The sequence below is a fragment of the Phoca vitulina genome, unplaced genomic scaffold (genome assembly GCF_004348235.1).
Source record: "Phoca vitulina isolate PV1807 unplaced genomic scaffold, GSC_HSeal_1.0 scaffold77, whole genome shotgun sequence".
In the NCBI taxonomy this organism is placed as follows: Eukaryota; Metazoa; Chordata; class Mammalia; order Carnivora; family Phocidae; genus Phoca; species Phoca vitulina.
In genome coordinates, this window is record NW_022589780.1 from 5,949,161 (window position 1) to 5,972,095 (window position 22,935).

Genomic DNA, 22,935 nt, shown 5'->3' on the forward strand with positions numbered 1-22,935 from the left:
ATATGGTCCACTCAATTGATGCAGAAAAAGCATTAGACAAAATACAGCATCCTTTGCTGATTAAAACCCTTCAGAGTGTAGGGATAGAAGGAACATTCCTCAAGCTCATAAAATCCATCTATGAAAAACCCACAGTGAATATCATCCTCAATGGCGAAAAGCAGAGAGCCTTTCCCTTAAGATCAGGAACACGTCAAGGATACCCACTCTCACCACTATTGTTCAACATAGTACTAGAAGTCCTGGCAACAGCAATCAGACAACAAAAAGAAATAAAAGGTATTCAAATTGGCAAAGAAGAAGTCAGACTCTCTCTTTTCACAGATGACATGATACTTTATGTGGAAAACCCAAAAGACTCCACCCCCAAATTACTAGAACTCATACAGCAATTCAGTAATGGGGCAGGGTACAAAATCAATGCACAGAAATCAGTTCCTTTCTTATACACTCACAATGCAATTGTAGAAAGAGAAATTAGAGAAACCATTCCATTTACAATAGCACCAAAAACCGTAAGATACCTCGGAATAAACCTAACCAAAGAGGTAAAGGATCTATACTCTAGCAACTACAGAACACTCATGAAAGAAATTGAAGAAGACACAAAAAGATAGAAAAACTTTCCATGCTCATGAATCAGAAGAATAAACATTGTTAAAATGTGTATGCTACGCAGAGCAATCTATACCTTCAACACCATCCTGATCAAAAAACTCCAATGACATTTTTCAAAGTGCTGGAACAAACAATCCTAAAATTTGTATGGAATCAAAAAAGACCCCGAATCGCCTAGCAAATGTTGAAAAAGAAAAAGAAAGCTGGGGGCATCAAGTTGCCCGATTTCAAGCTATATTACAAAGCAGTGATCACCAAGACAGCATGGTACTGGCACAAAAACAGATATATAGACCAATGGAACAGAATAGAGAGCCCAGATATGGACCCTCAACTCTATGGTCAACTAATCTTCGACAAAGCAGGAAAAAATATACAATGGAAAAAAGACAGTCTCTTCAATAAATGGTGCTGGGAAAATTGGACAGCCACATGCAGAAGAATGAAACTCGACCATTCTCTAACACCACACAAAGATAAACTCAAAATGGTTGAAAGACCTCAATGTGAGACAGGAATCCATCAAAATCCTGGAGGAGAACATAGGCAGTAACCTCTTTGACATCAGCCACAGCAACTTCTTTCAAGATACATTTCCAAAGGCTAGTGAAACAAAAGCAAAAATGAACTTTTGGGACTTCGTTAAGATAAAAATCTTCTGCACAGCAAAGGAAACAGTCAACAAAACAAAGAGGCAACCCACAGAATGGGAGAAGGTATTTGCAAATGACACTAGAGATAAAGGGCTGGTATCCAAGATCTACAAAGAACTTCTCCAACTCAACACCCAAAAAACAAATCATCAAGTCAAAAAATGGGCAGAAGAGATGAACAGACACTTCTCCAAAGAAGACATACAGATGACTAACAGACACATGAAAAAAATGTTCATCATCATTAGCCATCAGGGAAATTCAAATCAAAACCACACTGAGATACCACCTTACACCAGTTAAAATGGCAAAAATTGACAAAGCAAGAAACAACAAATGTTGGAGAAGTTGTGGAGAAAGGAGAACCCTCTTACACTCTTGGTGGGAATGCAAGGTAGTACAGCCAATTTGAAAAACAGTGTGGAGGTGTCTCAGAAAATTAAAAATAGAGCTACCCTATGACCCAGCAATTGCACTCCTGGGTATTTACCTCAAAGACACAGATGTAGTGAAAAGAAGGGCCCTATGGCCCCCCATGTTCATAGCAGCAATGTCTGTAATAGCCAAACTGTGGAAACAGCCGAGATGCCCTTCAACAGATGAATGAATAAAAAAGATGTGGTTCATATATACAATGGAATATTACTCAGCCATCAGAAAGGATGAATACCCAACTTTTACATCAACATGGATGGGACTGGAGGAGATTATGCTAAGTGAAATAAGTCAAGCAGATAAAGTCAATTTTCATATGGTTTCACTTATTTGTGGAACATAAGGAATAGCATGGCGGACATTAGAAGAAAGGGAAAAATGAATGGGGGTAAATCGGAGGGAGCAATGAACCATGAGAGACTATGGACTCTGAGAAACAAACTGAGGGTTTTAGAGGGGTGGGGGTGGGGCGATGTGTTAGCCTGGTGATAGGTTTAAGGAGGCCACATACAATAGCCAAGATATGGGAGCAGCCCAAGTGTCCACTGATAGATGAAAGGATAAAGATGTCACACACACACACACACACACACACACACACACACACACTGAAATATCACTCAGCCTTAAAAATTATTGTCATTTGCAACAACATGGATGGACCTAGAGGGTATAATGTTAAGTGAAATAAGCCAGAGAAAGACAAATACCACATGATTTCACTCATTTGTGGATTTAGGAAACAAAACAAAAAGCAAAGGGGAAAGAAATAAGAGAGAGAGGAGAGACAAATCAAGAAACAGACTCTTAATTATAAAGAATAAACTGATGTTTACCAGAGGGGAGAGGGAGTGAGAGGATGGGTTAAATAGGTGATAGGGATTAAGGAGTTCATTTGTCCTGATGAGCACAGGAAGTGTTGAATTACTATGTTGTACACCTGAAGCTAATATAACACTGTATGTTAACTAACTGGAATTAAAATAAACAGTTTAAAAATTTAAAAAATGAAACTACACTGTATTAAAAAAATGAAAATAACCAGTGTTGGTGAGGATATGGAAAAACTTTGCTGGTGGAAATGCAAAATGATTCACTCACTGTAGGAAACTTTGGCAGTTCCTCAAATAATTAAACATAGAATTACCATATGGCCTCACATTTCTAGTCTTATGTATATAATCCAAAAGAATTGAAAACATGTACTCAAAGAAGTGCATGTCACACATGCTTGTTGCTGCATTATTCACAATAGCCAAAAGATGGCAACAGCCAAAATGTTCATCAAGGGATGAATGGATAAAAAATGAATATTATTTAACCATTAAAGGAAATGAAGTACTGATACATACATGCTACAATGTGGATGAATCTCAAAACATTATGCTAAGTGAAATAAGTCAGACAAATTGTATGATTCTATATATATGAAATATTCGGGGTATACATGAAATATTCAGTACATAAATCCATAGCAACAGAACTACACTTGGTTGTTGCCAAGGGTTAAGGGAAGAGAATCTGCTTCCTAAGTAAGTGGTTTTACCTTGGAGGGATGGGAATATTTTCCAACTAGAGAGAGGTGGTTGGACAACATTGTGAGTTTACTAAATGACATTTAATTATTCAACTTTAAAATGGTTACTGTTTGTTATGTGAATTTTACCTCAATAAATTATTTTTTAAGAATTATATATGTAATAATGCTTACTGTAGAAAAATTGGAAAACAGAGAAGCATATAAGGAAGAAAAGAAATGTCACTTGTATTTTCTCATCTAAAGATGATTATTTAATGTTTTGGTTAACGATCATTATAATATTGTTGTTTCCTTGGAAAATGTTTCTTTTTTTAATTTAAATTCAATTAGACAACATATAATACATCATTAGTTTCAGAGGTAGTGTTCAATAATTCATCAGTTGTGTATAACATCCAGTACTCATCACATCACGTGCCCTCCTTAATGCCCATCACCCAATTACCCCGTACTGCCACTCACCTCCCCTCCAGCAACCCTCGGTTTGTTTCCTATAGTTAAGAGTCTTTTATGGTTTTTCTCCCTCTCTGATTTCTTCCCATTCAGTTTTCCCTCCCTTCCCTATGATCCTTTGCACTGTTTCTTATATTCCATATACGAAACTGTAAGATAATTGTCTTTCTCCGAATGACTTATTTCACTTAGCATAATAAACTCCAGTTCTACCCATGTCGAGTAAATGGCAGGTATTCATCCTTTCTGATGGTTGAGTAATATTCCATTATATATATGTACCACATCTTCTTTATGCATTCATCTGTCAAAGGACATCTCACCTCCTTCCACAGTTTAGCTATTGTGGACATTGCTGCTATGAACATTAGGGTGCAGGTGCCCCTTCATTTCACTACATCTGTATCTTTGGGGTGAATACGCAGTAGTGCAATTGCTGGGTCATAGGGTAGCTCTATTTTTTAACTTCTTGAGGAACCTCCATACTGTTTTCTAGAATGACTGTACCAGCTTGCATTCCCACCAAGAGTGTAGGAAGGTTCCCCTTTCTCCGCACCCTTGCCATCATTTGTTGTTTCTTGTCTTGTTAATTTTTGCCATTCTACCTGGTGTAAGGTGGTATCTCAATGTGGTTTTGACTTGCACTTCCCTGATGCCAAGTGATGTGGAGCATTTTTTCTTGTCTCTTTTGGCCATTTGGATGTCTTCTTTGGAGAAATGTCTGTTCATGTCTTCTGCCCATTTCTTAACTGTATTATTTGGTTTTTGGGTGTTGAGTTTGAGAAGCTCTTTTTAGATCTTGGATACCAGCCCTTGATCTGTTGTGACACTTGCAAATATCTTCTCCCATTCTGTAGGTTGCCTTTTAGTTTGTTGACTGTATCATTTTCCATGCAGAAGTTTTTTATCTTGATGAAGTTCCAATAGTTCATTTTTGCTTTAGTTTCCTGTGCCTTCAGAGATGTGTCTTGCAAGAAGTTGCCGCAGCTGAGGTCGGAGAGGTTGCTGCCTGTGTTCTCCTCTGGGATTTTAATGGAGTCCTGTCTCCCATTTAGATCTTTCATCCATTTTGAGTTTATCTTTGTGTATGGTGTAAGAGAATGGTCCAGTTTCATTCTTCTGCATGTGGCTGTCCAATTTTCCGAGCACCATTTATTGAAGAGACTGTCTTTCTTCCATTGGATATTCTTTCTTGCTTCGTTGAAGATTAGTTGGCCATAGAGTTGAGGGTCAATTTCTGTACTCTCTATTCTGTTCCATTGATCTATGGGTATCTTTTTGTGCTAGGACCATGCTGTCTTTATGATCACAGCTTTGTAATATAGCTTGAAGTCAGGCATTGTGATGCCCCCAGGTTTGGCGGGAAAGTATGTTTAGAGTTACAGAAAACTAACTTTACCCTTGGAATTAAGCCATATATACTGAAGACTGCCTTGTAATAATTACCTACTATAAAGTCCAACCTGATTCAAGTTAGTGGCATGACCTTCCCTGAGATAAAGTAGCATCTAGGTAGAAATTGACATCCAGAATAAGTGAGCCAAAAGATAAATCTGTGGCTCTTCTCTCATTTTTTTTTTTTTTTTTTTTTTGTACTTTGGGTTAAAACATCTTCCCAGAATAGTTAGGGTTTTTTATTTAGGAATGCAAAGAACCTGGACTCTGCTTTTAGGAGTATAATTCAGAAACAATAAGCAGAACTAAGCAAGTTGCCTTCTAATCTTCCAGTTGCCATATTGTTGAAATGTAGTAATTAGAAGAAAAAGAAAGAGTTTGCATTGAAATAAATATAATACTTTTATTTCAATCAACATTATTAAAAACTTTAAAAGTAAAAGAAAAGTTGAATTCAAGTCAATTTGTAAGAATAATGAAAAAAATCTGTGGCACTATTGTCTAAAATTAACAGAATTTGGGAGATAAATAACTATATAAAGATAGATAAGTTCTGTTAGGAGACACCAGACCATTTTCTGCTCCAGATTCCTTTTTAACAAACTTCAGATGGGGGTTAGATCAGATGATCTTTGAGGGCCCTCTTTGCCCTGAGATTTTAGTAGGGGAGTTGTCCATCCTTAAAACCATATCCTCACTGTCAGCTCTGTGTAAACACATCAATCACATGCACTTACACTTTCATACTTTAGTAAGTATTAAGAACAATTTACATTGTTTAATGCTTTTTTTCCCATAACCTAAATGTTATTGAAAAACTGACACAAAATATAGGAGATCATTGTTGTATACCTTACAAAATAACATTATCTTGGTAGATTAACTGGAATTATTGAACTGATAAGGCTTTCTGCCATATAACACAAATTTACGAGGTTGTGTGGATCATTAGTGTTGCTTTCTTCTAAATGAACATCCTTCTGTGAGTCTGGCCTTTCCTCCTGTTGGCTGGCACAACATTGTTGAACAGCCTACACAAAGAATCACTATTTGATCATGGCTGAAAACTGGTAATTTTGTAGCGACCTGGACATTTTATATCTATAAAATAGGAATTGGGGCTTTGAGCTTGCCTTTCTTTTTATGTTTTTTTCTTTTCCTCTTCCAAGGACAGGTGTAGTAAATCTTTAGCCAAAGGCATGTCGATCCTTTCACAAGCCCAACCAGTCCCTAACTGCTTTTTAATTTACCAAAAGCTTTTACATGTCACCTTTTTAAACCATAGCAATGATACAGGGGGAAGGGGATAACATCATCCCTGTTTTACAAATGAAGAAACAGATTCAGAGACAGGCTTATTCATTCCCTTTTAAAATCTATTTAAACAATTTACAAGAACTACCTGAGGAACCATATCCTTCATGCAGAAAACATGGACTGATTTAGACAAAACTTGAAATCAGAACACTTTTCTCTGAATTCCTATTGCACTTAAAGTATGTTATATGAATTTTACTACTAAACTGTTTTTTTTTTTACCTTGCCCTCTGTGTTGTATAAATAAACACATAGATTTTAACAATCAAAATCCAAAAAATGAGTTTGAATACTGACCTTGCCATGTCCCAGCTGTGTGACTTTGGACAAGATGCCTAAGTTCTCTGAACCTGAGTTCCCTTATCTGTGAAATGAGAATAACATTCCCTGCCTCACAAGTTAGTTTTCCTTGTCAAATAATATAGTAGATGTAAGTTACCTCTCCATGTTCCCCATCAGGCTGTAATCCCCAGGAGGGCATTGCCTATATCTTTAACTTCTGTTGCCTCTTCAACAGAGTTGTATTCATAGTAAATATCTGATACCTACTTTTCCATGGAGTGGAAAGTGTTGGAATGCATGTTTTTGTGACAGTAGGCTTCTTCTTAATGCTCATTGTCCAGAGCCTTTGATTCTAATATACCTAAATCTCTTTTGCAGGATCTGATTAAAACTTAACATGCAAATTAGCAAATTAATGACTTCCACATTCACAAACCATTTATTTATAAGAGAAATTGAGGGTTTTTTTTATTTTAACTCATAAACTCCCCATTTTCTGAAATCATTATTAATAATGCTTTTAGACACAAACTCTCCATTGGTGGCTTTTGTTGTTGCTATGAAACCTATAACAAGCAGCCAATCCATTCATTAATAGAGATAAATCACTTTAAGATCCTTAAAGTCTGCAATTATATTTATTGGGGAGATAGTGGAAGAAACATAGGAAAAGAAAAGGAGGGAGTACAGAAGTTGCTGCGAAAGTATATACCAACACATTAAATGTGATACATAATCCCTAGATAAATAGATATCTTCTTATACACCATCATTTTTTTCTTGATATTTGTTGCATTTATAAGGGTGATAGGCCTAAATATTAAGCTTCTGTAGTTAGTTTCTTCCAATGACCTTAAAGTGTGTTACAAATACTATTTCCTTAATCTTTCTTAATCCAAAGGGCTATGAAAGAAGCATTTATACTTGAGAGAGGAGCAAGATGGAGGAGGTGTAGGAGACCTAAATTTTGTCTGGTACCAGGAATTCAGCTAGATAGGTATCAAACCATTCTGAACACCTACAAACTCAACAGATCAAAGAAAAGAATAGCAGCAACTCTCTGAACAAAAAAGCGACCACTTTCTGGAAGGTAAGATGTGTGGAGAAGTGAATCCAAGGCGATATTTGGGAAGATAGACCACGGAGGGGAGGGCGCTGGCTACCGGCAAGTGATAGAGCAGAAGAGCACAAAATTGGAACTTTTAGAAGTCTGCTCTGTTGAGGGATGTCGCTCCAGTGGCTAAGCAGGGGGTTGGAACACACGCTGGGACAGTGTGGTCTTAGGACTCTAGGGGTCACAGAAAGACTGGGGGTGCCTGAGTGTGGCAGAGCTCCCAGGTATTGAAACAGGGAAGCCAGCTGCAGAGACGGAGCCAAGGAGTGGGCTCTCAGCTCTGGGTTGCCATAAACCATGATTCACGGAACAGTCAGGCCACTACTCTTGAAGCAGGGACCCAAAAAGCAGCAGATCCAGGGGAACTCCCCTTCCTCCCCTGGGAGGAGCAGCGCCAGAGCGCACTGCAGGAATCTGCTGGGTTTGGAGACCCCAAACAGTGTTGTGTGCCAAAGATAGAAATGCTCGGTCACAGGCTGGGTAAGCACAGAGTGCAGCCGGAGACTGGAGAGACAGGAGTGATTGACTGACTGCTTTTCTCTGGGGGCTCACTGAGGAGTGGGGCCCCAAGTTCTCAGTTCCTCAGGGGCAGAGATCGGGAGACTGCCATTTTCTTTCTCTCCCTCCAAACCTGTATGGAAAGCTTTCAGGGATCAAAAGCTACCACAAGCAAACCCGAGCAGATTAATTACCCTGGCCTCTGACAAGGGCCATGCAATTCAACCTTGGGCAAAGGCATTTGACAATCACAGCAACAGGCCCCTCCCCCAGAAGATCAGCAAGAACAGCCAGCCAAGACGAAGTTTACCAATCAATGAGAATGGCAGAACTCCAGCACTAGAGGAATACAGCACATAGAATTCATGGCTTTTTCCCCATGATTCTTTAGTCTTTCAAAGTTAATTTTTTTAATTTTCTTTATTTTTTCTATTTTTTTGAATTGTTCTTGTTCCCTTTTTCAACCAACATCTTATCAATCCTTTCTTTTAAAATCTTTTTTATTTTTCATTTTTAGAGTCATATTCTATCCCTTCATTGTAGTTAACCTTATTTTTTATGTATATATAAGTTGTTCTCTCTTTAAAATTTTGGGATACAGTTTCTCCTAACAGACCAAAATACACCCTAAATCTCTAGTGTATGGCTTTGTTCTAGTCTCCTGCCTGATCACATTCTCTCCCTTTCCTTTTTGTTCTTTTTTAATTTCTCTTCTTTCTTTTTTCAGCAATTTCTTCTCAATTCCTTTTAAAAAATCTTTTATACTTTTCATCTTTACATATTCCATCCCTTCATCATATTTACCCTTATTTTTCTACATATATAAGTTTTTCTTTCTTTAAAATTTTGCAAGGCAGTTTCTTGTAACAGACCAAAATACACCCAAAATCTAGTGTGTGACATTGATCTATTCACCAGCCTGATCATATTTTATCATATTCTTTTCTTTTTCTTTCTTTCCCTTACTTTTCCCCCTGGTTTCGGGTCTCTTCTGATTTGTTTAGTGTATATTTTTCTGGGGTCGTTGTTACCTTGTTAGCATTTTGTTCTCTCATTCATCTATTCTCCTCTGGACAAAATGACAAGATGGAAAAACTCACTTCAAAAAAAAAGAACAAGAGGCAGTACCGACTGCCAGGGACCTAATTAATATGGACATTAGTAAGATGTCGGAACTAGAGTTCAGAATGACGATTATAAAGATACTAGTTGGGATTGAAAAAAGCAGAGAAGATACTAGAGAATCCCTTTCTGGAGAAATAAAAGAACTAAAATCTAACCAAGTCGAAATCAAAAAGGCTATTAATGAGGTGCAATAAAAAATGGAGGCTCTAACTGCTAGGATGAATGAGGCGGAAGAGAGAATTAGTGATATAGAAGACCAAATGATGGAGAATAAAGAAGCAGCTGAGAAAAAAAGAGAGATAAACAACTACTGGATCACGAGGGCAGAATTCGAGAGATAAGTGATACCATAAGATGAAACAATATTAGAATAATTGGGATCCCAGAAGAAGAAGAAAGAGAGAGGAGAGCAGAAGGTATATTGGAGCAAATTATAGCAGAGAACTTCCCTAATTTGGGGAAGGAAACAGGCATCAAAATCCAGGAGGCACAGAGAAACCCCCCTCAAAATCAATAAAAATAGGTCAACACCCTGACATCTGATAGTAAAACTTACAAGTCTCAGAGACAAAGAGAAAATCCTGAAAGCAGCTCAGGAAAAGAGGTCGGTAACATACAATGGTAGAAACATTAGATTGGCTGCAGAGGTATCCACAGAGACCTGGCAGGCCAGAAAGGACTTGCATGGTATATTCAGAGCAATAAATAAGAAAAATATACAGCCAAGAATACAATACCCAGCTAGGCTTTCATTGAAAATAAGAGAGATAAAAAGCTTCCAGGACAAACAAAAATTAAAAGAATTTGCAAACACCAAAACAGCCTTACAAGAAATAATCAAAGGGGTCCTCTAAGCAAAGAGTGAGCCTAAAAGTGTCATAGACCAGAAAGGAATAGAGACAATATACCATAAGAGTCACCTTACAGGCAATACAATGGCACTGAATTCATATCTTTCACTAGTTACCTTGAATGTAAATGGGCTAAATGACCCAATCAAAAGACACAGGGTATCACATTGGATAAAAAAACAAGAACCATCGATATGCTGCCTGCAAGAGACTCATTTTAGATCCAAAGACACCTCCAGATTTAGAGAGAGGGGGTGGAAAACCATTTACCATGGTAATGGACATCAAAAGAAAGCTGGGGTGGCAATCCTTATATCAGGCAAATTAGATTTTAAACCAAAGACTATAATAAGAGATGAGGAAGGACACTATATCGTACTTAAAGGGTCTATCCAACAAGAAGATCTAACAATTGTAAATATCTATGCCCCTAACATGGGAACAGCCAATTATATAAGGCAATTAATAACAAAAGCAAAGAAACACATCCACAACAATAAAATAATAGTAGGGGACTTTAAGACCCCCCTTCCTGAAATGAACAGATCATCTAAGCAAAAGATCAACAAGGAAATAAAGGCTTTAAATGACACACTGGACCAGATGGACTTCACAGATATATTCAGAACATTCCATCCCAAAGCAACGGAATACACATTCTTCTCTAGTGCCCATGGAACATTCTCCACAATAGATCACATTCTGGATCACAAATCAGGTCTCAACTGGTACCAAAGAATTGGGATCATTCCCTGAATATTTTAGGACCACAATGCTTTGAAACTAGAACTCAATCACAAGAGGAAAGTCAGAAAGAACTCAAATACATGGAGGTTAAAGAGCATCCTACTAAAGAATGAATGGGTCAATGAGATAACTAAAGAAGAATTTTAAAAAAATCATGAAAACAAATGAAAATGAAAACACAACCATTCAAAATCTTTGGGATGCAGCAAAGGTGGTCCTAAGAGGAAAGTATAGAGCAATACAAACCTTTCTCAAGAAACAAGAAAGGTCTCAAATACACAACCTAACCCTACACGTAAAGGAGCTGGAGAAAGAACAGCAAATAAAACCTAAACCCAGCAGGAGAAGAGAAATAATAAAGATCAGAGCAGAAATCAATGAAAGAGAAACTAAAAGAACAGTAGAACAGATCAACAAAACTAGGAGCTCGTTCTATGAAAGAATTAATAAGATTGATAAACCCCTAGCCAGACTTATCAAAAAGAAAAGAGAAATGACCCAAAACAACAAAATCATGAATGAAAGAGGAGAGATCACAACCAACACCAAAGAAATACAAACATTTATAAGAACATATTATGAGCAACTGTATGCCAGCAAATTAGATAATCTGGAAGAAATGGATGCATTCCTAGAGATGTATCAACTACCAAAACTGAACCAGGAAGAAATAAAAAGTCTGTACAGACCTATAACCACTAAGGAAATTGAAGCAGTAATCAAAAATCTCCCAACAAACAAGAGCCCAGGGCCAGATGGCTTCCCAGGGGAAGTCTACCAAACATTTAAAGAAGAATTAATACCTATTCACCTGGAACTGTTCCAAAAAATAAAAATGGACGGAAAACTTCCAAACTCATTTTATGAGGCCAGCATTACCTTGATCCCCAAACCAGACAAAGACCCCATCAAAAAGGAGAATTACAGACCAATATCTCTGATGAACATGGATGCAAAAATTCTCACCAAAATATTATCCAGTAGGATTCAACAGTACATTAAAAGGATAATTCACTATGACTAAGTGGGATTTATTCCTGGGCTGCAAGGTTGGTTCAACATCTGCAAATCAATCAATGTGATACAATACATTAATAAAAGAAAGAACAACCACACTATCCTCTCAATAGATGCAGAAAAAGCATTTGACAAAGTACACCATCCTTTCTTGATTAAAACTCTTCACAGTGTAGGGATAGAGGGTACATACCTCAATACCATAAAAAACACCTATGGAAAACCCACAGTGAATATCATTCTCAATGGGGAAAAACTGAGAGCTTTTCCCCTAAGGTCAGGAACATGGCAGGGATGTCCACTATCACCACTGCTATTCAACATAGTACTAGAAGTCCTAGCCAGAGCAATCAGACAACAAAAAGAAATAAAAGGCATCCGAATTGGCAAAGAAGAAGTTAAACTCTCACTCTTTGCAGATGATATGATACTTTATGTGGAAAACCCAAAAGACTCCACCCCCAAACTTCTAGAACTCATACAGGAATTCAGTAAAGTGGCAGGATATAAAATCAATGCACAGAAATCAGTTGCATTTCTATATACCAACAACAAGACAGAAGAAAGAGAAATTAAGGAGTCGATCCCATTTACAATTGCACCCCAAACCATAAGATACCTAGGAATAAATCTAACCAAACAGGCAAAAATCTGTACTCAGAAAACTATAGAATACTCATGAAAGAGATTAAGGAAGACACAAAGAAATGGAAGAAAGTTCCATGCTCATGGATTGGAAGAACACATGTGAAGATGTCAATCCTACCTAGAGCAATCTATACATTTAATGCATTCCCTATCAAAATACCATCAAGTTTTTTCAAAGAAATGGAACAAATGATCCTAAAATTTGTATGGAACCAGAAAGGACCCCAAATAGACAGAGGAGTGTTGAAAAAGGAAAAGCAAAGCTGGTGGAATCTCAATTCTGGACTTCAAGCTCTATTACAAAGCTCTAATCATCAAGAGAGTATGGTACTGGAACAAAAAGAGACACATAGATCAATGGAACAGAATAGAGAGCCCAGAAATGGACCCTCAACTCTATGGTCAACTAGTCTTCGACAAAGCAGGAAACAATGTCCAATGGAAAAAAGACAGTCTCTTCAACAAATGGTGTTGGGAAAATTGGACACCCACATGCAGAAGAATGAAACTGGACCATTTCCTTATACCACACACAAAAATAGACTCAAATGGATGAAAGACAGGAATCCATCAACGTCCTAGAGGAGAACAAAGGCTGCAACCTCTTCGACTTCAGCCGCAGCAACTTCTTCCTAGAAACATCACCAAAGGCAAGGGAAGCAAGGGCAAAAATGAACTATTGGGACTTCATCAAGATAAAAAGCTTTTGCAAAGCAAAGGAAACAGTCAACAAAACCAAAAGACAACTGACAGAATGGGAGAAGATATTTGCAAATGACATATCAGATAAAGGGCTAGTATCCAAAATCTATAAAGAACTCATCAAACTCAACACCAAAAGAACAAAGAATCCAATCAAGAAATGGGCAGAAGACATGAACAGACATTTTTCCAAAGAAGACATCCAAACAGCCAACAGACACATGAAAAAGTGTTCAATATCGCTCGGCATCAGGGAAATCCAAATCAAAACCTCAATGAGATACCACCTCACACCAGTCAGAATGGCTAAAATTAACAAGTCAGGAAATGACAGATGTTGGCGGGGATGCGGAGAAAGGGGAACCCTCCTACACTGTTGGTGGGAATGCAACCTGGTGCAGCCACTCTGGAAAACAGTATGGAGGTTCCTCAAAAAGTTGAAAATAGAGCTACCATATGATCCAGCAATTGCACTCCTGGGTATTTACCCCAAAGATACAAAAGCAGGGACCCGAAAGGGTACGTGCACCCCGATGTTTATAGCAGCAATGTCCACAATAGCCAAACTGTGGAAAGAGCCAAGATGTCCATCAACAGATGAATGGATAAAGAAGAGGTGGTATATATATACAATGGAATATTATGCAGCCATCAAAAGGAATGAGATCTTGCCATTTGCAACGAACGTGGATGGAACTGGAGGGTATTATGCTGAGCGAAATAAGTCAAACAGAGAAAGACATGTATCATATGACCTCACTGATATGACCTCACTGATATGAGGAATTCTCAGGAAACAAACTGAGGGTTGCTGGAGTGGGGGGTGGGGTGGGAGGGATGGGGTGACTGGGTGATGGACACTGGGGAGGGTATGTGTTCTGGTAAGCGCTGTGAATTGTGCAAGACTGTTGAATCTCAGATCTGTACCTCTGAAACAAATAATGCAATTTATGTTAAGAAAGAAAAAAAGAAGAAGAAGAATGCAGCAGGTGGGGAAGAATGAAGGGGGGGAAATCGGAGGGGGAGAAGAACCATGAGAGACAATGAACTCTGAAAAACAAACTGAGGGTTCTAGAGGGGAGGGGGGTGGGAGGATGGGTTAGCCTGGTGATGGGTATTGAAGAGGGCACGTTCTGCATGGAGCACTGGGTGTTATGCACAAACAATGAATCATGGAACACTATATCTAAAACTAATGATGTAATGTATGGGGATTAACATAACAATAAAAAATTTAAATAAAAAAAGAAAGAAAAAAAAAGGGCTAGTATCCAAAATACATAAAGAACTTATCAAACTCAACTCCCAAAGAACAAAGAATCCAATCAAGAAATGGGCAGAAGACATGAACAGACATTTCTGCTAAGAAGACATCCAAATGGCCAACAGACACATGAAAAACTGCTCCACATCACTAGGCATCAGGGAAATCCAAATCAAATCCTCAATGAGATACCACCTCACACCTGTCAGAATGGCTAAAATGAACACATCAGGAAACAACAGATGTTAGCAAGGATGCAGAGAAAGGGGAGCCCTCCTACACTGTTGGTGGGAATGCAAGCTGGTGAAGCCACTCTGGAAAACAGTATAGAGGTTCCACAAAAAAGTTGAAAATAGAGCTAACCTACAACCCAGCAATTGCACTCCTGTGTATTTACCCCAAAGATACAAATGTAATGATCCGAAGGGGTATGTGCACCCCAATGTTTATAGCACTAATGTCCACAATAGCCAAACTATGGAAAGAGCCAAGATATCCATCAACAGGTGAATGGATAAAGAAGATGTGGTATATATATACAATGGAATATTATGCAGCCATCAAAAAACAAAATCTTGCCATTTGCAATGACGTGGATAGAACTAGAGGGTATTATGCTAAATGAAATAAGTCAGTCAGAGAAAGACAAGTATCATATGATCTCACTGATATGAGGAATTCTTAATCTCAGGAAACAAACTGAGTGTTGCTGGAGTGGTGGGGGGTGGGAGGGAGGGGTGGCTGTGTGATGGACATTGTGGAGGACATATGATATGGTGATCACTGTGAATTTTGTAAGACTGATGAATCACAGACCTGTACCTCTGAAACAAATAATACATTATATGTTAAAAAATAAAAGAAGATAGTAGGAAGGGAAAAATGAAGGGGTGAAATCGAAGGGGGAGACAAACCATGAAAGACTATGGACTCTGAGAAACAAACTGAGGGTTTTAGAGGGGAGGGGTTGGGGGTATAGCTTAGCCCAGTGATGGGTATTAAGGAGGGCACGTATTGCATGGAGCATTGGGTGTTATACGCAAACAATGAATCATGGAACACTACATCAAAAACTAATGATGTGTGGTGACTAATATAACATAATAAAATAAAATTTAAAAAAAGAAGCATTTATACTCTATTTGTGCGATTCCTTGAATGTGGTCAGCAGTATCAGTCTCAAATGTGAATAAATTTTATGAATTTTTATTTACATTATAGTTAGTTAACATACAGTGTAATTTTAGTTGCAGGTGTACAATGTAGTAATTGAAACATACATATAACACCCGATGCTCATTATAACAAATGCACTCCTTAATCACCGTCACCTATTTAACCCATCCTTTCACCCACGTCCCCCAATAATCAACAGTTTGTTCTCTACAGTTAAGAGTCTACTTCTTAGTTGGCTTCTCACCCTTTTTTGACTGCTCCTTTATTTTGTTTCTTAAATTCCAAATATAATTGAAATCATATGGTATTTGTTTTTCTCTCACTAATTTCCCTCATACCAACTATTCTTTGTACATTCATCAGTCAATGCACACTTGGGTAGTTACCATAGTTTCACTATTGTAGATAAAGCTGCTATAAACATTGGGGTGCATGTATCCCTTTGAATTAGTATTTTTGTTTACTTTGGATAAAACCTAGTACTGCAATTGCTGGATCATAGGGTAGTTCTATTTTTAACTTTTGAGAAACCTCCATACTGTTTTCCAGAGTGGCTGCACCAGTTTGCACTCCCACCAACAGTGTAAGAGGGTTTCCCTTTCTCTGCATCCTCGATAACACCTCTTGTTTCTTGTGTTGTTAATTTTAGCCATTCTTACCGGTGTAAGGTGATATCTCATTGTAGTTTTGATTTGCATTTCCCTGATGATGAGTGATGAGCATCTTTTCATGTGTCTATTGGCCATCTGGATGTCTTTTTTTTTTATGTTCAGTTACCTGGCATATAGTACATCATAAGTTTTTGTTGCAGTGTTCTGGTTGTCTTCTTTGGAAAAATGTCTTTCCATTTCTTCTGCCCAGTTATTAATTGGCTTATTCATTTTTGGGTGTTGGGTTTTATAAGTTCTTTCTATATTTTGGATCCTAACCCTTTATCAGATATGCCTTTTACAAATATCTTCCCTCATTTCATAGGTTGCCTTTTACTTTTATGGATTTTTTTCTTTTGTTGTGCAGAAGCTTTTTATTTTGATAAAGTACAAATAGTTTATTTCTTTTATTTCCCTTATCTCAAGAGACATGTCTTGAAAGAAGTAGCTATGGCTGATGTCAAAGACATTACTGCCTGTGTTCTCCTCTAGGATTTTTAACATTTTAGGTCTTACATTTAGGTCTTTAATCCTTTTTGAATTTATTTTTGTGTATGGTGTAAGAAAAAGATCCAGTTTCATTCCTTTGCATGTTGCTGTCCAGTTTTCCCAACATGTTTTTTTTTTAGAAGACTATCTTCTTCTCTTTGGATATTGTTTCCAGCTTTGCTGAAGATTAATCAACCATAAAACTGTGGGTCCATTTCTGAGGTTTCTACTCTGTTCTATTTTTTTATGTATCTATTTTTATGACTGTACCATACTGTTTTCATTACAGCAGTTTTGTAATATATCTTGAAGTCAGGAATTGTGAGGCCTCCAGCTTTGCTATTATTTCTTAAAGCTGCTTTCAGAATTCAGGGTCTTTTGTCATTCCACACAAATTTTAAGATTGTTTGTTCTAGCTCTATGAAAAATGCTCTCAGTATTTGGGTGGGGATTGCATTAAATGTGTAGATTGCTTTGGGTGGTATAGATATTTTTACAATATCTGTTCTTCCAAACCATGAGCATGGAATGTCTTTCCATTTCTTTGTGTTCTCTTCAATTACTTTCATCAGTGTTTTATATTTTTCAGATATATTTTTCAAATGTTGTTTCTGTACTTATTGACAGGATCATATGGTTCTTCTCCTTTTTTTTTTTCATTGATGTGGTGTATCACGTTGATTAACTTGTGAATATTCAACAACCATTGCAGCACAGGAATAAATCCCACTTGATTGTGGTGAATAATTCTTTTAGTGTACTGTTGAATTTGATTTGCTAGATTCATATTGGGAATGTTTGCATCCATGCTCATCCCAGATATTGGTCTATAATTCTCCTTTGTGTTGGGGTCTTTGTCTGGACTGGGAATCAAGGTAATGCTGGTTTCATAAAATGAGTTTGGAAGTTTTCCTTCCATTTGTATTTTTTTTTTTTGTGGGGGGGAACAGTTCATGAAGAATAGGTATTAACTCTTCTTTAAACATCAGATAGAATTCCGCAGGGAAGCCATCAGGCCCAGAACTTTTATTTGTTGGGAGATTTTTGATTACTGATTCAACTTCTTTGCTGGTTATGGGTCTGCTCAAATTTTCTATTTCTTCCTGTTTCAGTTTTGCTCTTTGTAAGTCTCTAGAAATTTGACCATTTCTTCCAGGTTGCCCCATTTGCCGACATAAAATTTTTCATAATATTCTCTTAGAATTGCTTGCATTTCTGTGGTGTTGCTTGTGATTTCTCCTCTTTCATTCATGATTTTATCTATTGGGTCTTTTCTCTTTTCTTTTTGATAAGTCTGGTTAGGGGATTATCAATTTCATTAATTCATTTGAAAAACCAGCTCTTAGTTTCATTAATCTGTTCTACTGTGGTTTTTTGTTTATTTGTTTTTATATCATTTATTTCTGCTTTAATATTTATTATTTCCTTTCTACTGGCTTTAGGCTTTATTTGCTGTTCCTTTTCTAGCTCCTTTAGGTATAAGCTTATTTGTGTGTTTGAGACTTTTCTTGCTGCTTGAATGGCAATACACTTCCCTCTGAGAACTGCCTTTGGTTCATCTCAAAGCTTTGGACTGTTGTGTTTTCATGTGCTTCCATGTATTTTTTATTTCTTCTTTAATTTCCTGGTCAACCCATTCATTCTTTAGTAGGATGTTCTTTACCCTCCATGTACTTGTGGTCTTTTCAAATGTTTTCTTGTGGTTGACTTCAAGTTGCATAGCATTGTGGTCTGAAAATATGCATGGTATGATCTTGATCTTTTTGTACTTGTTGAGGGCTGATTTGTGACACAGTATGTGATCTATTCTGGAGAATGTTCCATGTTCACTGGAAAAGAATGTGTATTTTGCTGCTTTAGGATGAAATGCTCTGAATATATCTGTTAAATCCATCTGGTCCAGTGTGTCATTCGAAGCCATTGTTCCCTTGTTGATTTTCTGCTTAGATGATCTGTCCATTGTTGTAAGTGGGATGTTCAATGCCCAACTATTATTGTATTGTTATTAATAAGTTTCTTTATATTTGTTATTAATTGATTTATATATTTGGGTGTTCCTAAGTTGGGGGCATAGATATTTACAACTGTTAGATCTTCTTGATGGATAGACCCTTTGATTACGATATAATGCCCTTCTTCATCTCTGGTTACAGTCTTTGTTTTAAAATATAGTTTGTCTGATATAAGGATGGCTATTTCAGCTTTCTTTTAGCATTCATTAGCATGATAGATAGATCTCTATCCCCTTACTTTCAGTCTGCAAGTGAGTCTCTTGTAAGCAGCATATAGATGGATCTATTTTTTTTTTTTTTTTATCCATTCTGATACCCTATGTCTTTTGTGTGGAACATTTAGTCCATTTACATTCAGAGTGATTATTGAAAGATATGAATTTAGTGCCATTGTGTTACCTGTAGAGTTGGTGTTTCTGGTGATGTTTTCTGGTCCTCTCTAGTTTTTGTTGCTTTTGGTCTTTTATTCCTGCATTCAAAGAATCCCCCTTAAAATTTCTTGCAGGGCTGGTTTGCTGGTCATGAAGTCCTTTACTTTTTGTTTGTCTGGGAAACTCTTTATCTCTCTTATGCTGAATGGCAGTCTTGCTGGATAAAGAATTCCTGGGTGCATACATTTTCCATTCAGCATGTTGAATATTTCCTGCTACTTCTTTTTGGCCTGCCAAGTTTCTGTGGACAAATCTGATGCATATCTAATTTCTCCTCCCTTGTAGGTAAGGACTATTTTCCCTTGCAGCTTTCAGGAGTCTTTCCTTGTCTGTGTATTTTGTGAATTTGACTGATATGTCTTGGCAACGGTTGACTTTTGCTGAATTTAATGGGAGTGCTCTCTGCTCCTTGGATTTAGATGTCTGTGTCCTTCCCCAGATTAGGAATTTTTTCAGCTATAATTTGTATGAATAAACCTTCTGCCCCTTTATCTCTGTCTTTCTCCTCTGGGGCTCCTATGATATGAATGTTATTATGTGTTAAGAAGTTGTTAAGTTCCCTATGTCTACCTTCATGGCCCATTACTTTTTTCTCCTTCTTTTCAGCTTTGTTATTTTCCATAGTTTTCTCTTATGTATCACTGATTCACTCCTCTACTTCGTGCATCCTTGTTTTTATGCATCCATTTGGGATTGCATCTTGGTTTTAGCATTTTTAACTTTGGCCTGATTAGATTTTAGTTCTTTTACTCTGCAGTAAGGGATTCTTTAGTGTCTTCTATGCTTTTTTCAAACACAGCTAGTATTCTTATAAGTGTTGTTTTAAATTCTAGTTCAAACATCTTGCTTGTATCTGTATTGATTAAATCCCTGGCCTTGAGTTATACTTCCCCTTTTTTTTTCTTTTGGGAGTGAATTTCTCTGTCTCATATTTTTTTTCCAGAAAAAAAAAAAAAAAGAAGGAAGAAAAAACAAAACAAAACAACAAAGAAAAACAAAAAACAAGCCCCTCAAAACTAGATCCTGTGTGTGTTTTGTTCTGCTTGTTAAAAACATTTTCATCATGGGGTGCCTGGGTGGCACAGTCAGTATAGCATTTGACTCTTGGTTTTGGCTCAGGTAATGATCTCAGGGTTGTGAGGTCAAGTCCCACATCAGGCTCTATGCTCAGCGTGGAGTCTGCTTAAGGCTCTCCCCTGCCCCGTCTGCCATCCCCCCTAAAATAAATAAATAAATTTAAAAATCTTCATTCCCCCAATAAATAAATGAATAAAATGAAAGTAAAGAAAAAATCATATATATATACATATATATATGTATATATATGTATATAAAAATAAAAATTAAGAAAATTTAGTCAAAATTTTAAGAAAGGAATTGAAAAAATTAGAAAACAATTGAAAAATAATAATAAAAAATAAGGAATAAAAGCAAAAAAGAAGCTGTATCTTATTTTCTCCTACAGCTGAGGCTTTGCAGCTTTCTATGATCAGTAAATTTGGCGCAAGTGGGTTGTTTGTGCTGGTCTTATGGGAGAGGGGCCTGTTCCACTGTTTCTCAGGTGAACTTACCCTAGTGGAAATATGCCTCCAGGACACAGTGGGGCAGGGCTTGGTGTAAGCAGCTCCAGCTTCCACTATGTGGTGTTGTTTTGCTCCCTGAAGGCTTTCAGTGCTGCTGGGTGGGATGAATGTGGAGGTGTCCCACTCTCTAGCCCCAGAGCTGAAAGTTCACACCTCCCACTCCTCAGTGAGCCCTTACAGAAGAACAATCAATCACTCATGTCCCCAGTTACCCTCAAAACCCTACGTTCACCCTGCCTATGTCCAGGCCTTTTAATCTCAGGCATGTGACTGAGTTTCGAAACTCCAAATTTTAGGGACTGCAGCAGCACGTACCTGTGCTTTTCCTCCCTGGGGAGAGTGTCACCACACTTTTGCCATTTGCTGGCCCATCCCAGGAAATCAGCTGCATGACCACACAGTGGTTCTCAGTTTATGGCAAAACAGAGCAGAAAGCTGGCACCAAGACCTGCTATACTCAGTCGGCTTCCACACTCCTATGCCTGGGAACAGTGCAGCATGTTGGCATCACCCATTCTTCTTGCAACCCTGGTGATCTTCAGACCATGGTGTCACACCTGGGTTTCCACCCCACTTCCCCACCTGAGCACCTTTAAGCCAGGCACGTGCCTCAGTGTAGCAGACATCTTGAAGTCCAGATTTCGTGCTCTGCTGCTTATAATACTTTCCAGCAGCCTCCATTTACAGGCTTCCTCCCTCCCGCTGTATCCATAGCTATATCTCCCCCAATTCAACCCTCTACACCTCCCCCATTTCAAAAGGTGGTTGTTTTTCTACTTGTAGACTTACAGTTTTTGTTCTCTCAGACTTCTGATTGATTTTTTGGTTGTTCGGAATGATTTGATAACTACCAACACAACTCAAACACAAGGGATGAGACAACCTTAGGGTACCCCTGATCCTCTGACATCTTCATTGACTTAATTTATTTTCTGGTTATGTCTGTTCAAGAGTTCTATTTCTTTCTGTTTCAGTTTTCATAGTTTATATGTCTCTAGGAATTTATTCATTGTTGCAAGTTGTCCAATTTTTGGCATATAGTTTTTCATAATATCCCCTTATAATTGTTTGTATTCATGTGGCATTGGTTATTTCTCTTCTCTAATTTATGATTTTAATTATTTGTGTCCTTTCTTTTATATATTTGATAAGTGTGGCTTGAGGTTTATCAATTTTATTAATTTCTTCAAAGAACCAGCTCCTGGTTCCATTCATATGTTCTATTGTGTTTTTTTCCCTTGTTTCTATATCATATATTTCTGTTCTAAATTTTACTTGCTTCCTTCTGCTGGCTTTAGGCTTTATTTGTTGTTCTTTTCCTAGCTCCCGTAAGTGTAAGGTTAGTTTGTTTACTTAAGATTTTTCTTGCTTCTTGAGGTAGATTTGTTTTGCTATATTTCCCTCTTAGAACTGCTTTTGCTGCAACCTAAAGGTTTTGGACCATCGTATTTTCATTTTCATTTGGTTCCATGTGGGTTTTTTTTTAATTTCTTCTTTGATTTCCTGGTTGATTCATTCATTGTTTAGTAACATGTTATTTAACCTTCATGTATTTGTGGTCTTTCCAAATTTTTTTCTGATGGTTGAGTTCTGGTTTCATAGCATTGTGTCAGAAAAGGTGCATGGTACAACTTCAATCCTTTTTTTATTTGTTGAGGCCTGTTTGGTTCCCTAACATGTGACCTATTCTGGAGAATGTCCCAAGTGTACTTGAGAAGAATGTGTATTCTTCTGTTTTAGGATGGAATGTTCTGAATACATCTGTTAACTCCATCTGGTCCAATGTGTCATTTAAAGCCATTGTTTTCATGTTAACTTTCCATTTAGATGATCTGTCCATTGATGTAAGTGGGGTATTAAAGTCCTCTACTATTATTGTATTATTATTGATTGCTCCTTTATGTTTGTTATTATTATTTTTTAAAATACTTGGGT

General features: G+C 37.4%; 1 protein-coding gene and 1 pseudogene across 3 annotated transcripts in view; both read right to left on the reverse strand.

Annotated features, from left to right (window-relative positions):
* ZC3H12B (zinc finger CCCH-type containing 12B) overlaps positions 1–22,935 on the reverse strand; it is a 549,765-nt gene that overhangs the window by 185,559 nt on the left and 341,271 nt on the right. The window lies entirely within an intron of this gene.
* On the reverse strand, positions 5,593–6,555 carry LOC116625372 (annotated as a pseudogene).